Source organism: Toxorhynchites rutilus, chromosome 2 (assembly GCF_029784135.1).
Source record: "Toxorhynchites rutilus septentrionalis strain SRP chromosome 2, ASM2978413v1, whole genome shotgun sequence".
Lineage (NCBI taxonomy): Eukaryota > Metazoa > Arthropoda > Insecta > Diptera > Culicidae > Toxorhynchites > Toxorhynchites rutilus.
The window spans coordinates 161,157,627-161,173,334 of NC_073745.1; the positions used below are offsets into that span (position 1 = coordinate 161,157,627).

General features: G+C 39.3%; 1 protein-coding gene across 1 annotated transcript in view; it reads right to left on the bottom strand.

Moving 5' to 3' along the window:
- LOC129768897 (nardilysin-like) overlaps positions 1 to 15,492 on the bottom strand; it is a 68,700-nt gene extending 53,208 nt beyond the window's left edge. The window contains exon 1 of the mRNA XM_055770839.1: positions 15,387 to 15,492. The gene's annotated coding sequence lies outside the window, so the exon portion shown is untranslated. The remainder of the gene's footprint in view (positions 1 to 15,386) is intronic.
- Between the last annotated feature and the right edge of the window lie 216 nt (positions 15,493 to 15,708).

Sequence of the window (15,708 nt, forward strand, 5' to 3'; positions counted from 1 at the left end):
GATTGGTCATTTATATGAAATTTCACGAAGAATTATTCGAATCACTCATCCTACTTGCAATATAAAAATGCCCTCGACTTGCATATATTTGCAATACCGATTTCCCTCGGGCATCTTGGTTTTGATGTCTCTGTTAGGGAACACATTTCGGTAGTAACAAAAGTTCCCCCTACTTTTATGTATTTGCAATGTCGATTTCCCCCAGGCAGCTTGGTTTTGATGTCTCTGTTAGGGACCCGCCGCATGTGTCGTCAATTTCGACCAATTAGAAGTGGATATTTCCGTTAGAATAGGGGTTGAGATTTTTCAACTGTCCGATAGTTAGTTTCATGACATATTTTATTTTATTCAATATAAAAAATTGTTATGGAGTGCCGAAATCGATTGACGCAAAAATTTCATCAATCCACCATTAAATGACTGAGCAATAACCGTTTGAAATTGGACAATTTTCACGATGTGGATGATTTTCGATTTTCAATTTGTACCTCAATATGTTCCCGAAAGACGTAATACTACGTCAAAACATTTGCGGATCGGGATGACCGTATAAAAAAAAGATAATAATAAGAGTACGGATCGGGACGACCGTGCTGTGTAAAAATGAAAGTGAAATTATATGCGGACCGGAACGACCGGGCAGAAAAAGTACGGCTCGAGACGACCGTATGGAGAACAGAATTCGACTCGATATTTTGTTAGTTATACCTCATAAATAAGCTTATACATCCCAAAGGTTGTTAAAAAATTTTATCAAAACATTAAAAATATGCACAACATACTGCCATCAACAGATCTTCATAAGATAAATTTGTTGTTCTCATTCGGCAGCCGGCCGGGATGGTGACTGGAAGACGCAGGTGACTGCATTTTTCTAAATCGACAGCGGATCGAATCGACCATGTATGGTTTTGTTTATAGCGGCTCGGGTAATACTTGGTCGATAGCGAATCGACCGCGAAAGATTTTGTCGATAGCGGCTCGGAACGACCGCGTTAAATTTTAGTCGGTAGCGGCTCGAGATGACAGCGGATCGGGATGATTGCGCAGTATCTTGTTAATAGTGGTTCCAGATCAGTCGCGCTCTTGAAAACAGATAGCAAGCCAAATCATTCGCGAAATTTTTAGGCAACAGCTTTTTTTCTACATACAGCAGGTAAAACGGCTCGCGACGTATCTTATCGATAGTGGATCAGGATGATCTAATTCAGTTTGACAGTAAATTGCCGAACGACAGGTACAGCAATAGAATTTTTGAGAAATATTCTATGTAAAAATTATGAAAGGTTGGCCAAATGATCATTTCGTTATTTTACGTTTCACTTTGCACTTCTTCTATTTTTTTGGGATAGGGGGAGGATGTGTGGCATCATAAGCTATAATAACTTTGCCGATATCGAATATTATACCTCATAGTTATATTCCACCGTGTATGCTTATAATTGATGCACATACACACGCACGTTACCCACATCCAGTCGTACAGTAACGCGATGCTTGTTTGGCATACCAGTAACGAGTAAGTGATTCGGCTTCTCAGAGCGGTTGGGTGATTCCTCGGTAATAGAGGTCACACAGAGTTGAGATGAATGTATAAGCAATTACTGACGTTTATTTTCTTTAATTGTTCAAACTTTTATTTCAATGTGAAGTTCGTTACAAAAATTTACATTACGTTTCGATTCAACTCTAATTAATATTCCAAGCTAGCGATGTCTGTAATTCCACTAGCCATATTAAGGAAATTAACATATTCGAGTGAGTTTTTTTTTTTTTTTTTTATAAATTCGTTTATTTTTACAGGCTCAGTTGCATAAGTTTAAAGGAGCCGAAATCTTAAATATATTTTTAAAACTATATATATGAACAATTTTCTTAAATCTATGGTTAGTAATGTGGGAAACCGATTACTCGCGGTGAACTCGAGATTAGAAGGGTGACATATTTTTCTCAGGAAAAGGATGGGGTATAAGGAAATTATTACAATGTTGATAATCACACACACTCAATTCTTAAATCTATTCGTACATCTATTGTGAATTTACATTTCATTCTTCGTTTATAGCAAGCGGACCAATTACTCATAAAGGAAGAAATGGAGGGTATAAGGATATAAGGATAATCACACACGAACATCGATAGATTTAAGGAAAACATATATTTGGGACATGTAATCAAGGTCTAACCGAGCCAACACATCTCTCACCGGCACATTGGGCTGCCTTCCTCTAGCCCGAAGGGAGTTCTCTAAATTCGATCTGGCAACAAGATACACCTCACACGACCAAACAACGTGTTCGATGTCGTGGTAGCCTCGGCCACAAACGCAGATATTGCTGCCGGCCAGATTGAAACGAAAGAGTAGCGCGTCTAACGAACAGTGATTGGACATGAGTCGGGAGAAGGTGCGAATAAAGTCCCGACTCAAGTCCAGACTTTTGAACCATGGTTTGAGGCTAACCTTAGGGATAATCGAGTGAAGCCACCGGCCCAATTCACCTTCGTTCCATTTGCGTTGCCAGTTAGCGATGGTATTTTTACGGACTAAAGAGTAAAATTCATTGAAGGCGATTTGACGCTGATAAATATCGCCTTCAATCGCACCTACCTTTGCTAATGAGTCAGCCCTCTCATTACCCGGAATTGAGCAATGAGAAGGGACCCACACAAAGGTAATGACATAACAGCGTCTGGATAAAGCACTCAAATTTTCTCGTATTCTCTCAAGGAAGTACGGCGAGTGCTTTTCCGGCCTCACTGAACGGATAGCTTCGACAGAGCTAAGACTATCCGTTACAATGTAATAGTGTTCAACAGGTCGTGAGGCGACGCTGTCCAGCGCCCAATGAATTGCTGCCAATTCAGCAATATACACTGAGCAAGGATTCTGAAGACTGTGTGAGGTGCTAAAAAATTCGTTGAACACTCCAAATCCTGTGGACTCGTTTATAGTGGACCCATCAGTAAAGTACATATTATCACAATTGATACCCCCATACTTTTCATCGAAGATCGTTGGAGCGATCCTCGATCGTTGGTAATCTGAATATCCATGGATATCTTGCTTCATGGACAGATCAAAATGCACAGAGGAATTGATGTAGTCAGGGAAACAAACACGGTTGGGAATATACGAAGAAGGATCAACCTGCATGGAGATGAATTCATGATATGAACTCATGAATCCGGAGTGAAAATTTAGCTCGATCAGCTGCTCAAAATTTCCGATCACCAATGGGTTCATGACCTTACACCGGATGAAGAACCGAAGAGATAATAAATTGAAGCGATCTTTTAGTGGGAGTAGGCCTGCCAAAACCTCGAGACTCATGGTATGCGTTGAGGGCATACATCCCAACGCGATACGGAGACAAAGATACTGAATTCGCTCGAGTTTAATGAGGTGTGTTTTGGCAGCTGATTGAAAGCAGAAACTGCCATACTCCATCACTGAGAGAATAGTTGTTCGATACAACATTATAAGATCTTCGGGATGGGCTCCCTCAGAGTGAGTTTTTGATATTTTGTGTTGCATTCTTGGCCATGCTGCCGCTACCAGGGGTATGACTAAAACGTCAAATCCCTCATATTTCCAGTGTACCCAATATGACATTTTGGTTCTGTCAATTATTGTTGTTTGCAACTCGGTCCGGTTATAAAATCGAATAATGGCTAACTTTAAACTAATTGTTAAATGTGAACACCTCCATGTGAAACCGAAATATGAAAATCGCTCATGCAGTTAGAAATAAAGCAGTGCATTTTTTCTTTATTTTTACTTTCTCCGTGATTTCAACGATTTCAATCCTCGCAAATGATATGTTGGTAAACGCCATATTGATTTTGATTTTGGGTAGCCTATATTCAATTGATGTCTAATCCCTGGCCGATACTCGAGGATATTCGCTTAACCATTTGGACACGGGGGAGCGCGATAACGCTCCTCTTGTTATATGCCAAAAGTGCGGGGAGCGCGATAGCGCTCCTTATGCTTTATGTTAACATTTTGATTTGGCACCTTTTAAAGTAGGATATAGGGGGTCTCCGTAGCCACATTGGTTGCGCGTTCGCTTAGTAAGCGATCGATCGTGAGTTCATAACTCAGGGCCCTCATTGACCATCTTTGTGTTGTTACAGAATAGCTACGTCCACGCAACAATCATCAGCGATGGAGATCGATCCACGGTCGAAATAAGATCGATTCATCCATACAACTGCTCTGCTCTGCCAGACACATCGGGCTACTGTTCTATAAATAACTCAACAATGATCAATCAACTGTCTCCGCTGTCCGGTGGTCCAACTGGATAATGGAAGAACAGAAAGAATAACTCTTACGCCTAAATGGCTACTGTGTGAATGTACCATATGTAATGGTATAGAAGGAATACTGGGGAATGACAACTGTGTAATGTGCTAATTATAGATATGATAACCATGTGACATGTACACGATTAAAATTCGGCTCTGTTACAGCTAAAATGCTAATGAGCCTTAAATAAATAAATGGGATAAAAAAAAAGTAGGATATCGTTTTTCGGGAGCACTTGTAAAAAAAGACTTCACGCACTTTGTTCAGCAAACCTTAATTGTGAATAAAATTGTGTATATATAATTTTCTCATTAGTTAAAAAATAATAATGTATATAAATAAAGATGTTAATGTTGATAAATTTTATGAACCACACTTTTCATGTGTTTTTTCTTCATTAACACGACTTCTGAGCTTGAGCTTGGGTAGACTGTACAATTAGTAGTTGCTCTACGTCATTGACCTGAACCAACCAAATTGCACAAAGAACACACAGAATGACGCTTGGGACTAGCAAATCATTCTCGTTGTGCAATTTTCGGTGATTCGAGCTTTAAATGGTCAATAACGACGCCGGCCACGTCCTTACAGTCCCCAGGGGAAGGGAAGGAATGTTAGTATGATTTAACTGTAGGAAACCTGAGAAGGTAACCGAGAGAACTCCTCTCAAACCAATCGGACCAGCGATATATTCCATTATTCAATGCGCGTAGTCTTTAACCCCAAAATGACTTAATGAATTATATAATTAAAGAACACGCGAAGAAGGTGAGTTTAAAAACACACCCGGGAGGAAAAAAAATAAAACTAACACGCTCTCCCGAGAAAAAAACTAACACATTGACATCGGGCACACAAAGAGAGAAAAAATTTCACCGTCTGCGTTAGCGTTTTCTATAAGTTTAACTAATAGAAACCACGTTTGTAACCGGCAAACCGCGTTTTCTATAAGTTTAAGTAATAGAAACCACGTTTGTAACCGGCAAACCGCGTTTTCTATAAGTTTAACCAATAGAAACCACGTTTGTAACCGGCATTATTATGAAATTTCTCCAAATAACGATACGGAGAACTTTAGAGACAACACTTTGCAATCACAACTAACGCTTTGCCACCACTTATAGAGAAACGAACACGAAAAACATTTAAGAAAGGAGCAAACGAAAAAGCGTCTACTCTCGATGACTACTCCCGCGAGACTCTTCTTCATTAACACGACTTCTGTAACCTAATCAGCTATCTACGTTTATTAGAATTTTTTTTAAATATGCACAAACTCATCTCATTTTTGACATATGCTCACAAGATTTGCTCCGCACTCAAAGGGTTAATGTTTGCAGCATCTTCTATTCAACTGTCTGGCAATGAAGACAGTTCGCTCTATCTGCCCGCTGTATGGTGTGTATTAGTTTTCTGTGTTGTATCTTCGCGATCACTATCAAGTAGGGGAACCGCGGGTAATACGGACAGTGGGGGTAATATGGACAGGCGGTTGATTCGTATAGTTACAATTTGAATTTCAGATTTCTGTTGATGAGAACACCTTCTACATGTTATTCTTTAATATTTAAGCCACCCTATGGCAATGAATACTGTTCAAAAGTGGAAAAAGAAAACAAAAACCGAAAATCATACATGATTTCACGTGTGGATGTAATTTAAGCTGCTTCAATATTAAGCATTTTGAGTGGTTTAATATCAAAATTCAATTCGCTGATGGTCATATATCGGTTTTGTGAGAAGCGATATTAGGTATATACGGAAAAGTAAATTCATTTATGAGTGGAAAATTTAAATCAATGAAATAAATGTACTGACAGTTGCCAGTGGGAGTGGATAGACTGTGAAAAGTCTGTTTAATCTATTCCTAAAGAATGCCCTGCGCGTATAAACGGAAATCATATCGCCAAATGTGGACTGTTTAGAAGCTGACTGGAACCAAAACCAAAATAGTTGAGGGTCTGTCCGTTTATACTACTGAAAAGCACGATATCACTTCTATGTGGATTAATTTGATTTTTTCATAATTCAACGGACATTCAGACCTTGGTTGAATAAAATTATTCCTCTCGCGATCGATGAACCTCTACGCTTAATAAATTACAAACCTGTCCATATTACCCCCACTATATGTCCATATTACCCGCATCGAAAAAAATGTTGTAATTTTCGGTCTGTTTTGATTTCAGTAAAAAACAATGAAAAACACTTTTTGTAAAATATTCGGCAATTAGGTAGAAAAACAGTATTGAATTGCAAGAAACTGCAGCAAAGTTTTCGGAAACATGAGTTTCTAAAGATATAATTGAAGTTCTTCCTAACATCTCCGTTTTACCCCCACCTCCCCTATAAACCACTACGATGTTGTGTCATATATAGGGTTAGGGAAAAAGAAATGTCGTATTTTTGATTGAAATTTGACGCTTCACTTAACATACTTAAAATTATCCAATTTATTTCAAATGTGCGCCGTTTTGTTCGCAAACTTGTTGCCATTTGGAAAGCAACTTCATTATCCCTCCTTATTTGCAAAAAACTCAGACAGCCAGTTTTCGCAAGCCTCTTTTGAGGCCAACTTAGTATCACCAAGAGGGTTTTGCATGGACCGGAAGAGACAATCACTTGGAGCCAGGTCCGAACTATACGGTGGGTGCAATAGGACATCCCATCCGAGCTCCCGTAGCTTCTGGCGGGTTATCAAAGATGTGTGAGGCCGAGCGTCTCACAGTAGAGACCTGCCGAGCTGCTCACAGTAGAGAACCGAGTTGAGGGTCTGGCCATAGTTGAGCAGCTCATAGTGGATGATTCCCACCTTCCAATCCCACCAAACTCACAGCAAAACCTTCCTGGTCGTCAATCCGGGCTTGGCGATGGTTTGGGCCGGCTCACCACGCTTCGACCACGACTTTTTTCGCTTTAGGTTGTCGTACGTGATCCACTTTTCATCACCAGTCACCATCTTCTTCAAAAATGGGTCGAGTTCGTTCCGGTCCAGCAGTGCATCGCAGGCGTTGATTCGGTCTAAAAGATTTTTTTGCGTCAAATCGTGTGGCACCCATACATCCAGCTTTTTTTGGAATCCTATCTTCTGCAAATGGTTCCAAACGGTTTTATGGTCTATACCCAGTTCCTGGACAATCGAGCGAGTGCTCACATGCCGGCTTGGATGATTTCAACGATTGTATCGGTTTCCACGACGATTGGCCTACCAGTACGGGGTGTATCTTCGACAGCCACTACACCAGAACGAAATCAATCAACCCAACGCTGTGCAGTGCGAATCGTTGCAGTTTTACCTCGCAGGTAGTAAAAACGTAAAATATGACGAATTCTTGCTTGGTGGACTCCATCTTTGACGCGCTATAACTTGAGACTGAAAAGGACAATCACAACACTGTCAAAACGACACTTGTAGCACAGATTGTCGTCTTTAAATAGCCGTATAGTATGCGATAAGTACAACACAGGATATGTTTGAGTGTTGCCATATATTGACAATATACGACATTTCTTTTTCCCCAACCCAATATGATGCCAGTTGTGCCTTGGATGTTTTCTTTTGGTCGCTTTATCGGACCTATGAATGAGCTCAGTGGAAACATTTTAAATCGGAAGTGAGAGAAGTGTCACTTGTTTGAAGTTTCAATTTTTATTAAACACTTGCTGACCCGGCAAACTTCGTCCCGTCCAAATTTTTTTTTTGTTATCAATACCCCCACAAACATTCACGTTTTCTTACTTACGATCATGGGTCCAATCGCAGAACTGTTCATTGATTCATCCTCTAATTGATCCTTTGCAATTTACTTTTAACATAAATTTCTTAGGACTTCTACCAAAACTCGTCATTATAATATCAGATTATTTTCAGACACAGTTCTCGTTCAAGATTTTTCAACCACTTGCAAATAACATGTTTCTCCGTTGCATGGAATAAACAGCCCTAAATCGGACAATTCCTTCCTCGAGTTTTGCTCTTATGAACACATTCGGCGATCCATTTTTATTTATATAGAGATAAGAAGCTATAGAAGTGAGTTTCATCTCATTAAAATCAATTTCCACTTTCGAACAAAGAACAATTTCGTTAGCGCAAACATCAAATGGACTAACAACGCATGTCACTATGAAATTATAGAACACATGTGAATTGAATTTTTCCAATTTTCCCATTTTCCTTCAGATTTTTTTGAAAATTTTCAATTGTCATGTTTGGTTGAAATATGTGCATTATTTTTATCGAACCCTCTCTCCTTTCCAGAGGAGGAAAGGGTATCATACCATCATAGAAACATTTCTCGTACCCAAAAACCCTCACATCCCAAATTTGACTCCATTTGCTTGATTGATTCTTGAGTTATGCCGAAGTTTGTGTTTCATTTGTATGGCAGCCCCATCCCCTTAGAGAGGGGAGAGGAGTGTCGAACCACCATAGCAACATTTCGTGCCTTCTAAAACCTCCACATTCCAAATTTGGATCCGTTTGCTTGATTCATTCTCGAGTTATTCGAGTGTCAAACCACTATAGAAACATTTATTGCCCCTTATATTATTATTATTCATTGATTCTCGAGTTCTGCAGCATCCCCCCTGAGGAAAGGGGGAGGAGTGTCAAACTACCATAGAAACATTTATCGATCCCTAAAAACTTTTTATGCCAAGTTTGATTCTATTAGTTCTCGAGTTATTCAGCCCCTCTTCCCTTTAGAGAGAGGGGAGGATTGAAACAACCATAGAAACAATTACTGCCGCCTAATTCCTCCACATGCCAAATTTGGTTCTGTTTGCTAAATTAGTTCTTGAGTTATGCAGAAATTTATGCTTCATTTGTATGGCAGTTTATCCACCCCTTAGAGAGGGAGGAGAAGTGTCTATCCACCATAGAAGCATTTATTGCACCCTAAAACCTCCACATGCTAAATTTGGGTTCGTTTGCTTGATTAATTCTCGAGTTATGCTGAAATTTTTGTTCCATTTGCATTTCAGCACCCCCCCCCCCCCTCTTAGAAAGGAGGAGTAGTGTCTATCCCACATACAAACATTTATTGCATCCTAAGACCTCCATGCCAATTTTGGGATCGTTTTGATTAATTTGATTAATTCTCGAGTTATACCGAAATTTGAGGGTCATTTGTATGGCAGCCCCCATTTAGAGAGGGGGAGGAGTGTCTATCTAACATAAAAACATTTATTGCACCCTAAAACGTCCACACGCCGAATTTGGGTTCATTTGTTTGATTTATTCTCGAGTTATAAAGAAATTTGTGTTTCATTTGTATGGCAGCCCCCCTTAGAGAGTGGGGAGGAGTGTATCTACCATAGAAACATTTATTGGCCCTAAAACGTCCACAAGCCGAATTTTGGTTCGTTTGCTTGATTAATTTTCGAGTTGTAAAGAAATGTGTGTTTCATTTGTATGGCAGCCCCCCTTAGACAGGGGGAGGAGTCTCAAATTATCGTAAAAACCTTCCCCGGCCCCAAAATCCCTACATACAACTTTTACGTCGATCGGTTCAATAGTTTCCGAGTCTGATTCTTATTCTACAGACAGACAGACAGAAATCCAATTTTATCTATATAGAAGAAGAAGATGGGAAATCTGTTGGGATAGGTATTATATTTGTGAGGAAGGAGTTGTACGGCATGAAGATGTCGATTAAAAAGCAGCGCTTTGAATTTGAGCGCTGGAAGTTAATGCTTCAATCCACCATCTTATATGCTTCTTGCAAGTTTTTGCATCGATACTCGTGCTGGTAATCCTCTAAATAGGATCGAACCAATTTTTGCGGTAATTCTACCCGTGTGAACAGTATACGGGGAATTATCGATGCCTCATACCACATTTTGGGAAGTACAAATGTATTCTGAGGCGCTAACTTCTGACATAAATTCAGATTCCGCAGGGAATTAATCCAAACTTTTTGAACATTCACGTTTTCTTACTAAGCGAACGTTCGTGGGTTCAATCAGAACTCTCCATTTATTGATCTTTTAGTTGGCCCTTTCCTTTTTTTTTACTATAAATTTCCTATTGTTTCTACCAAAACTCGTCATTATAATATAAATTTATTTTCAGACAAGATTTTCGCTCAAGATTCTTGATTCACTTGCAAATAACAAGTTTCTTCGTTATATGGAATACATGTTTGATGCAGAAAATTAAATTATCATTCATAATTTTATTTTCAAAGAGCGTTATTCCGCCAGAGAATCTATTGCCATTTTCGCTCCATACGAAATCTAATATTAATGTAATTGTAGAACATATGGGAATTCAATTCTCCGACCTTCCTACAGAGTTTTCCGAAAATTTTCCGATTTTCTCTTCGCTATATTGATACAACAAAATATCGGACCATTCCTCGGGTCTTGCGCTTACGAACGCATTTGGCTGAAGTATCGCAGTATTTCTTCTGCACACAAGACAGTGCGGGGATGGGTGGTGGTCCATCTTAAAAAAAACGCAAAAACACAACACCGAAGGTTCTTTCCTGAACCACCAGCATGTTCATAAAGAGTAAACAGTAAACTAATTCATTTTCCAGTCAGATAGGTAGGTATTCACGAAAATTGTAAGGGGTTGTATCTAGGATACGACCGCATATTTTCGACGTAGAACTAAGAAATTATATTATGGTATCCACTTGTTTACCACTTCGAATATTATTTTAGAATGCACCGAAATTTTTGTAATAGATTATGTTCTTCGTAACAAATAAATTTGGTGAACGTCTTTTTACGTTTGATATGATGCCTAGGACTACCAAAACATTTGAACGGAACAATTTTCAAACGATCATTGTATTTTACATTTCCTTCTGAAACTATTGCACATCTTATGTTTACGTAGTTCTCGAACCGCGAAAGTTCGTTCACCTCTAGTACCTGAAATGTCGATTTTCCCAGGCTTCTCAGTACAAAGCGAGTGCAAAAGTACTCAACACCAAAGATAATATACACTATTTGCAAAGTGGATTCCCCAGACACATTAATTTTGAAGTCCGTGTTAGGGAAACACAGGTTAGTGGGAAAAAATACCCCCGACTTGCATGTTTTGAGGAAGCGGATTTCCCCAGGCTCATTGATTTCGAAGTCCGTGTTAAGGAAACACAGCTCGGTGGGAGCAAAAACACCCCCGACTTGTATGTATATTTGCAAAGCGAATTTCCACAGGTACATCGATTTTGAAGTCTGTGTTGGGGAAACCGTAAATCGGGCCAATCAAAATTTGGCAGTTAGGGTATTTAGATAACGCTTGACATTTTACAGTTATTCAATTGTTCATCTCATGAAAAAAGAATATTTTATTAATTGCGCTGAAATATTTCCTATCACTTGATGCAAACATCTTTCCGATCTGTTAAGAAATGTTCGAGTTATAAGCATTCGAAATACGGGTAGGGTTAGCATACAAATCGACAGAACAAATATATGGGAAAAAAAGGAAGTTCTTCCAGTTTTCATGAATTTAAACCGTTTGGAGATTAGCGAATTGTAATGTATAGCACATCAAACAAATCTTGGAGAATTTCCGATTTGATTGGTATGCAAATCATGAGAATGCGTTCACAGTGAAAATAGTTATTAACGTTAGCTGTATTTCATAAAAACGTGACCTGTTTTCTGATTTGGCACCCTTCCTGAAAGACGTAGTTCTACGTCAATAAAATATACAATATTTTAAAAAATATATTTAATATAGTTGTTACAAAATAACTACGTTCACGCAACAATCATCAGTGATGGAGATCGATTCACGGTCGAAATAGGATCGATTCATCCAACTATATCCAACTATATTATATAGCTCTGCTTTGCAAGACACATCGGGCTGCTGTTCTATAAATAACTCAACGATGATCAAACAACTGTCTCCACTGTCCGGTCTAGCTGGATAATGGAAGAACAGAAGGAAAACTCTTACGCCAAAATGGCTACTGTGTAAATGTGTACCATTTGCAATGGTATAGAAGGGAATACTCTAACGCCGAAAAAATGGCAACTGTGTAATGTGCTTATTATAGATATGATAAACAATGAGACATGTACACGATTAAAATTCGGCTCTGTTACAGCTAAAATGCTAATGAGCCTAAAATAAAACAAAAGGAATAAAAATAAAACACTTTTTCTGAGCGGCCGTTTCTGTTGCAGTTATTTCCTGGGTCCGGTCACGGAAATGCCTCTCAGAAAAAAGCGTAATTTCTTTTATAAATTAGGTTTTTGGTTTCTGTTTTTGAAATTCATTCCGAGGTCAATGTAATGGGGGCGAAGTCCCCATTTAACCCTTTCATTACGGCAGTGTGCTCCGCCGAAGTGCTACCCCTGTACGGAGCACTGTGCCGAAAAGTATGCACATCGCGCTGGTGTGATCGAAGAGCAGTATGAATTTCATGTCGTCTAAAGAAGACGCTCGTACACCATGCTCGTCGCGCGGATGTGGTCTATAGACGACACTCATACACACAGGATGTCGCACGGATGTCGTCTATAGACGACGCTCGTAACGAAAGGGTTAAAGAGGATAAGAAATCTAAGCGGCCCAAGCCGCCAAGATGACGCGATCCGAATCGACCGCCGCCCCACCGTCGAAAACGGCTCCGCACCTAAACCTGCATTCCTGATTGCCCGGTTAGTTTGAAACATAGGATACGATCTGAGTTTTAGCGAGCGTCGAACGGTATACGCTTGCTTGATGTATTACGTTTGAAGTGTTAATTTTTGTTTAGAATATATCATTCATTGCAAATCAAATCTAATGCATCACGATCTGAAGAAATTTCCACAATTATAGCTATTTTGGTTTGGACATTTTGCGCGCAAAATCGTCAATCGAAATCAAATCGTATACTCTCGCACGGTGTCACAGACCGTATTGTACCCATGGTGTTTTCCGCGTCAAAATATTTCTAGCCTACTTGTGACCTCACACTTTCTCAGAGCGGTTGGGTCTGTTGCAATTGTTTTCGGGCACGTTTTTTTCCGAGAACCGTTTCAAACACTGCTTGTGTAGCCAACAAAAAGGGTAATGAATGCTCCTAGTTTACACCGGTACTTAGATGAAAAGTAAACTGACCAGACGTCCTGCATTATGCGGGACAGTCCCGCATTTCTACAAAATGTCCCGCGAAAGATGATGTCTCGTGAAACGTCCCGCTTTTGGCAAAAGAAACGAAAATGTCCCGCGATGGACTTTTTTGTTTAGAGAGTGACAAATGGAAACGACAGCAACAAAATTAGAAAATGATTTTCATAAAATTCCCCTATTGATCCGCAGGGACCAACGTGAGTCAGACGAAAAGTTCATCTTTAGTCCCCTAGCTCGGTCAGGGCTTAACGTGTTAAATAAGCCGGAATAACTAGTGTATATGGGACAGGAAGAGACAGGGTTGTTTGATGAAGTATCGTAAATGAAACGCTTGGCGGCCTTACGGAAGTTGGCCGGAACCTCAACTATGGCCGATGAGTTGTATGTCAGCGTGTTTTTTTACCTTTTCGTGGCTTTGGTGGTCGGCTGTCTCTCCATTTTGGTCATTCGCCCAAAAGTTTTCTATCGGTCGCAGCTGGGGGATGTTGGGAAGGTTGGTGGTTTATCTCCAGCCGATCCATCCTCCAGTGATCTTTTGGCATAATGGGCTGATCCCAAGTTCGACCACATCACCTTCGCAACTTCCGGCAAGCACTTCGTACTGTATATCTCCCAGTTTACCATATGACTCGAAAAAACAGCGGCTTGTACATTCCCTTCTCGTTTGTCAGAGAATGACCTTCTTGGAGAACTTAATGTGGGTGATATAGTCGTCGCCATCACTTATCTGGGGAACGTTAAGTATCCGGTCCCTTGCATTCGTTGAATTCTAGCATCAAGAACGTTTTGTCTTTCATTATGAGTACGAAAAGAAGTTTTGCACTTCTTTAACCGGAAAGAAGTTTTTCTAAAAAGTTAACACTAAAATCGATGAAAAATGAATTGGAATTTTTGAGCATTCCATTCGATAATTGGATGAAAATTGTAAAATTTGAATCGTGCTTGCCAGACCTAAATGCTCTGACCGAGTGAGAGATTTTCAGGCGTAAACAAAATCTAAACCATTCGAAAATCACAACTGAGTGATTACAGGTCAGGTTTAATTGCTAGGACACATGTTAAGAGTTTCACGAATAAATGAGACTCTCTAAACTATGGTTTATGTTCACATAAGGTATATACATAACGTTTTGTTTTTTGTGTCCCGCGTTAGACCTCTGACCATCTGGTCACTTTAATGAAGAGAAACAAAGTGTTGAGACTTCTACACAACTGTTATTTTATATGGGAAGCAAGAAATTGAGAAAAATGTGTTCTTGAATTATTGCTGTTTTTTTTTCTTTTTGCAAAGATGATTTCCGTTTTTGCTAAACAGAAAATCTCGTTGGTGGCAAGGCATTCTTATTTTCGCTTTGCTGTTTGTATAAAAGTCAAAATAATTAAAATATATGGACTTTATTCTAAATTACAGTAATCATTAAACAGTGTTACTTCACGCTGCACACTTCATGTGTAATGCCGGCGTCAAAATATTCGGCAAAATATTGCAGTTCAATAATGTTGATTTCAAGCATTTTTAATTTACAGCCCGATATCAGTACAATTGCTACGGCAGCAATTTCAATACTCGCATCGTCATCCAGTTTTCAAACGTTTATGATGGTAAATGAAAACAATAAACATTCGATCCCCATACTCGCCGATTGTTTGGATCGATTGCATTGAATCGAACCTTCACTTCACCGTGTAGCAGCACATTCGTCTCAACATTTGTCGATTGATCGAGTCAAATGTTTGAGTCCAACATTCGAGTGAAACGTTGGACAAATCGTGTAGCGCCCGCGTGATATGAAATGTGATGCGGCCAATCCAATGTATGTTTACTATGGTTAACACGTTTTCTGTATTCAAGGATATTTCTCATGATGTTATCAACTCAAATTGAAACTATTATAGGCTAATAACAGAATAGCGCTTACAACAAAATTCTTCAAATAGGCTGAAAAATTGTTAATTTATTATTTATATTAATAATTATGAACTCACCGTATAAAATTATTCCTAGGCGTTGGAAATTAAACAGTTTACTTCACGAAATGTGTTCGGAACAGAATTCAGCTGAATGTTTTGATTCAGAATCTATCAAAACAAATAGCAGGGATGCCAGTTTTAATGGGATAAACAGATCATTATTAGGGGTGCGTCTCCACGAGCAATTTATTGCACGAGAGTCAAGGTTTACACAATTCGTTCAACGGAGCGCAAACGAAGAGCTCGAGAAAGTGACATATGACATTTGGAATATACATACCACGTGGACTATATAAAACATCCTTTGTGCAAGTTTCTACAACACGATAAATTTTTA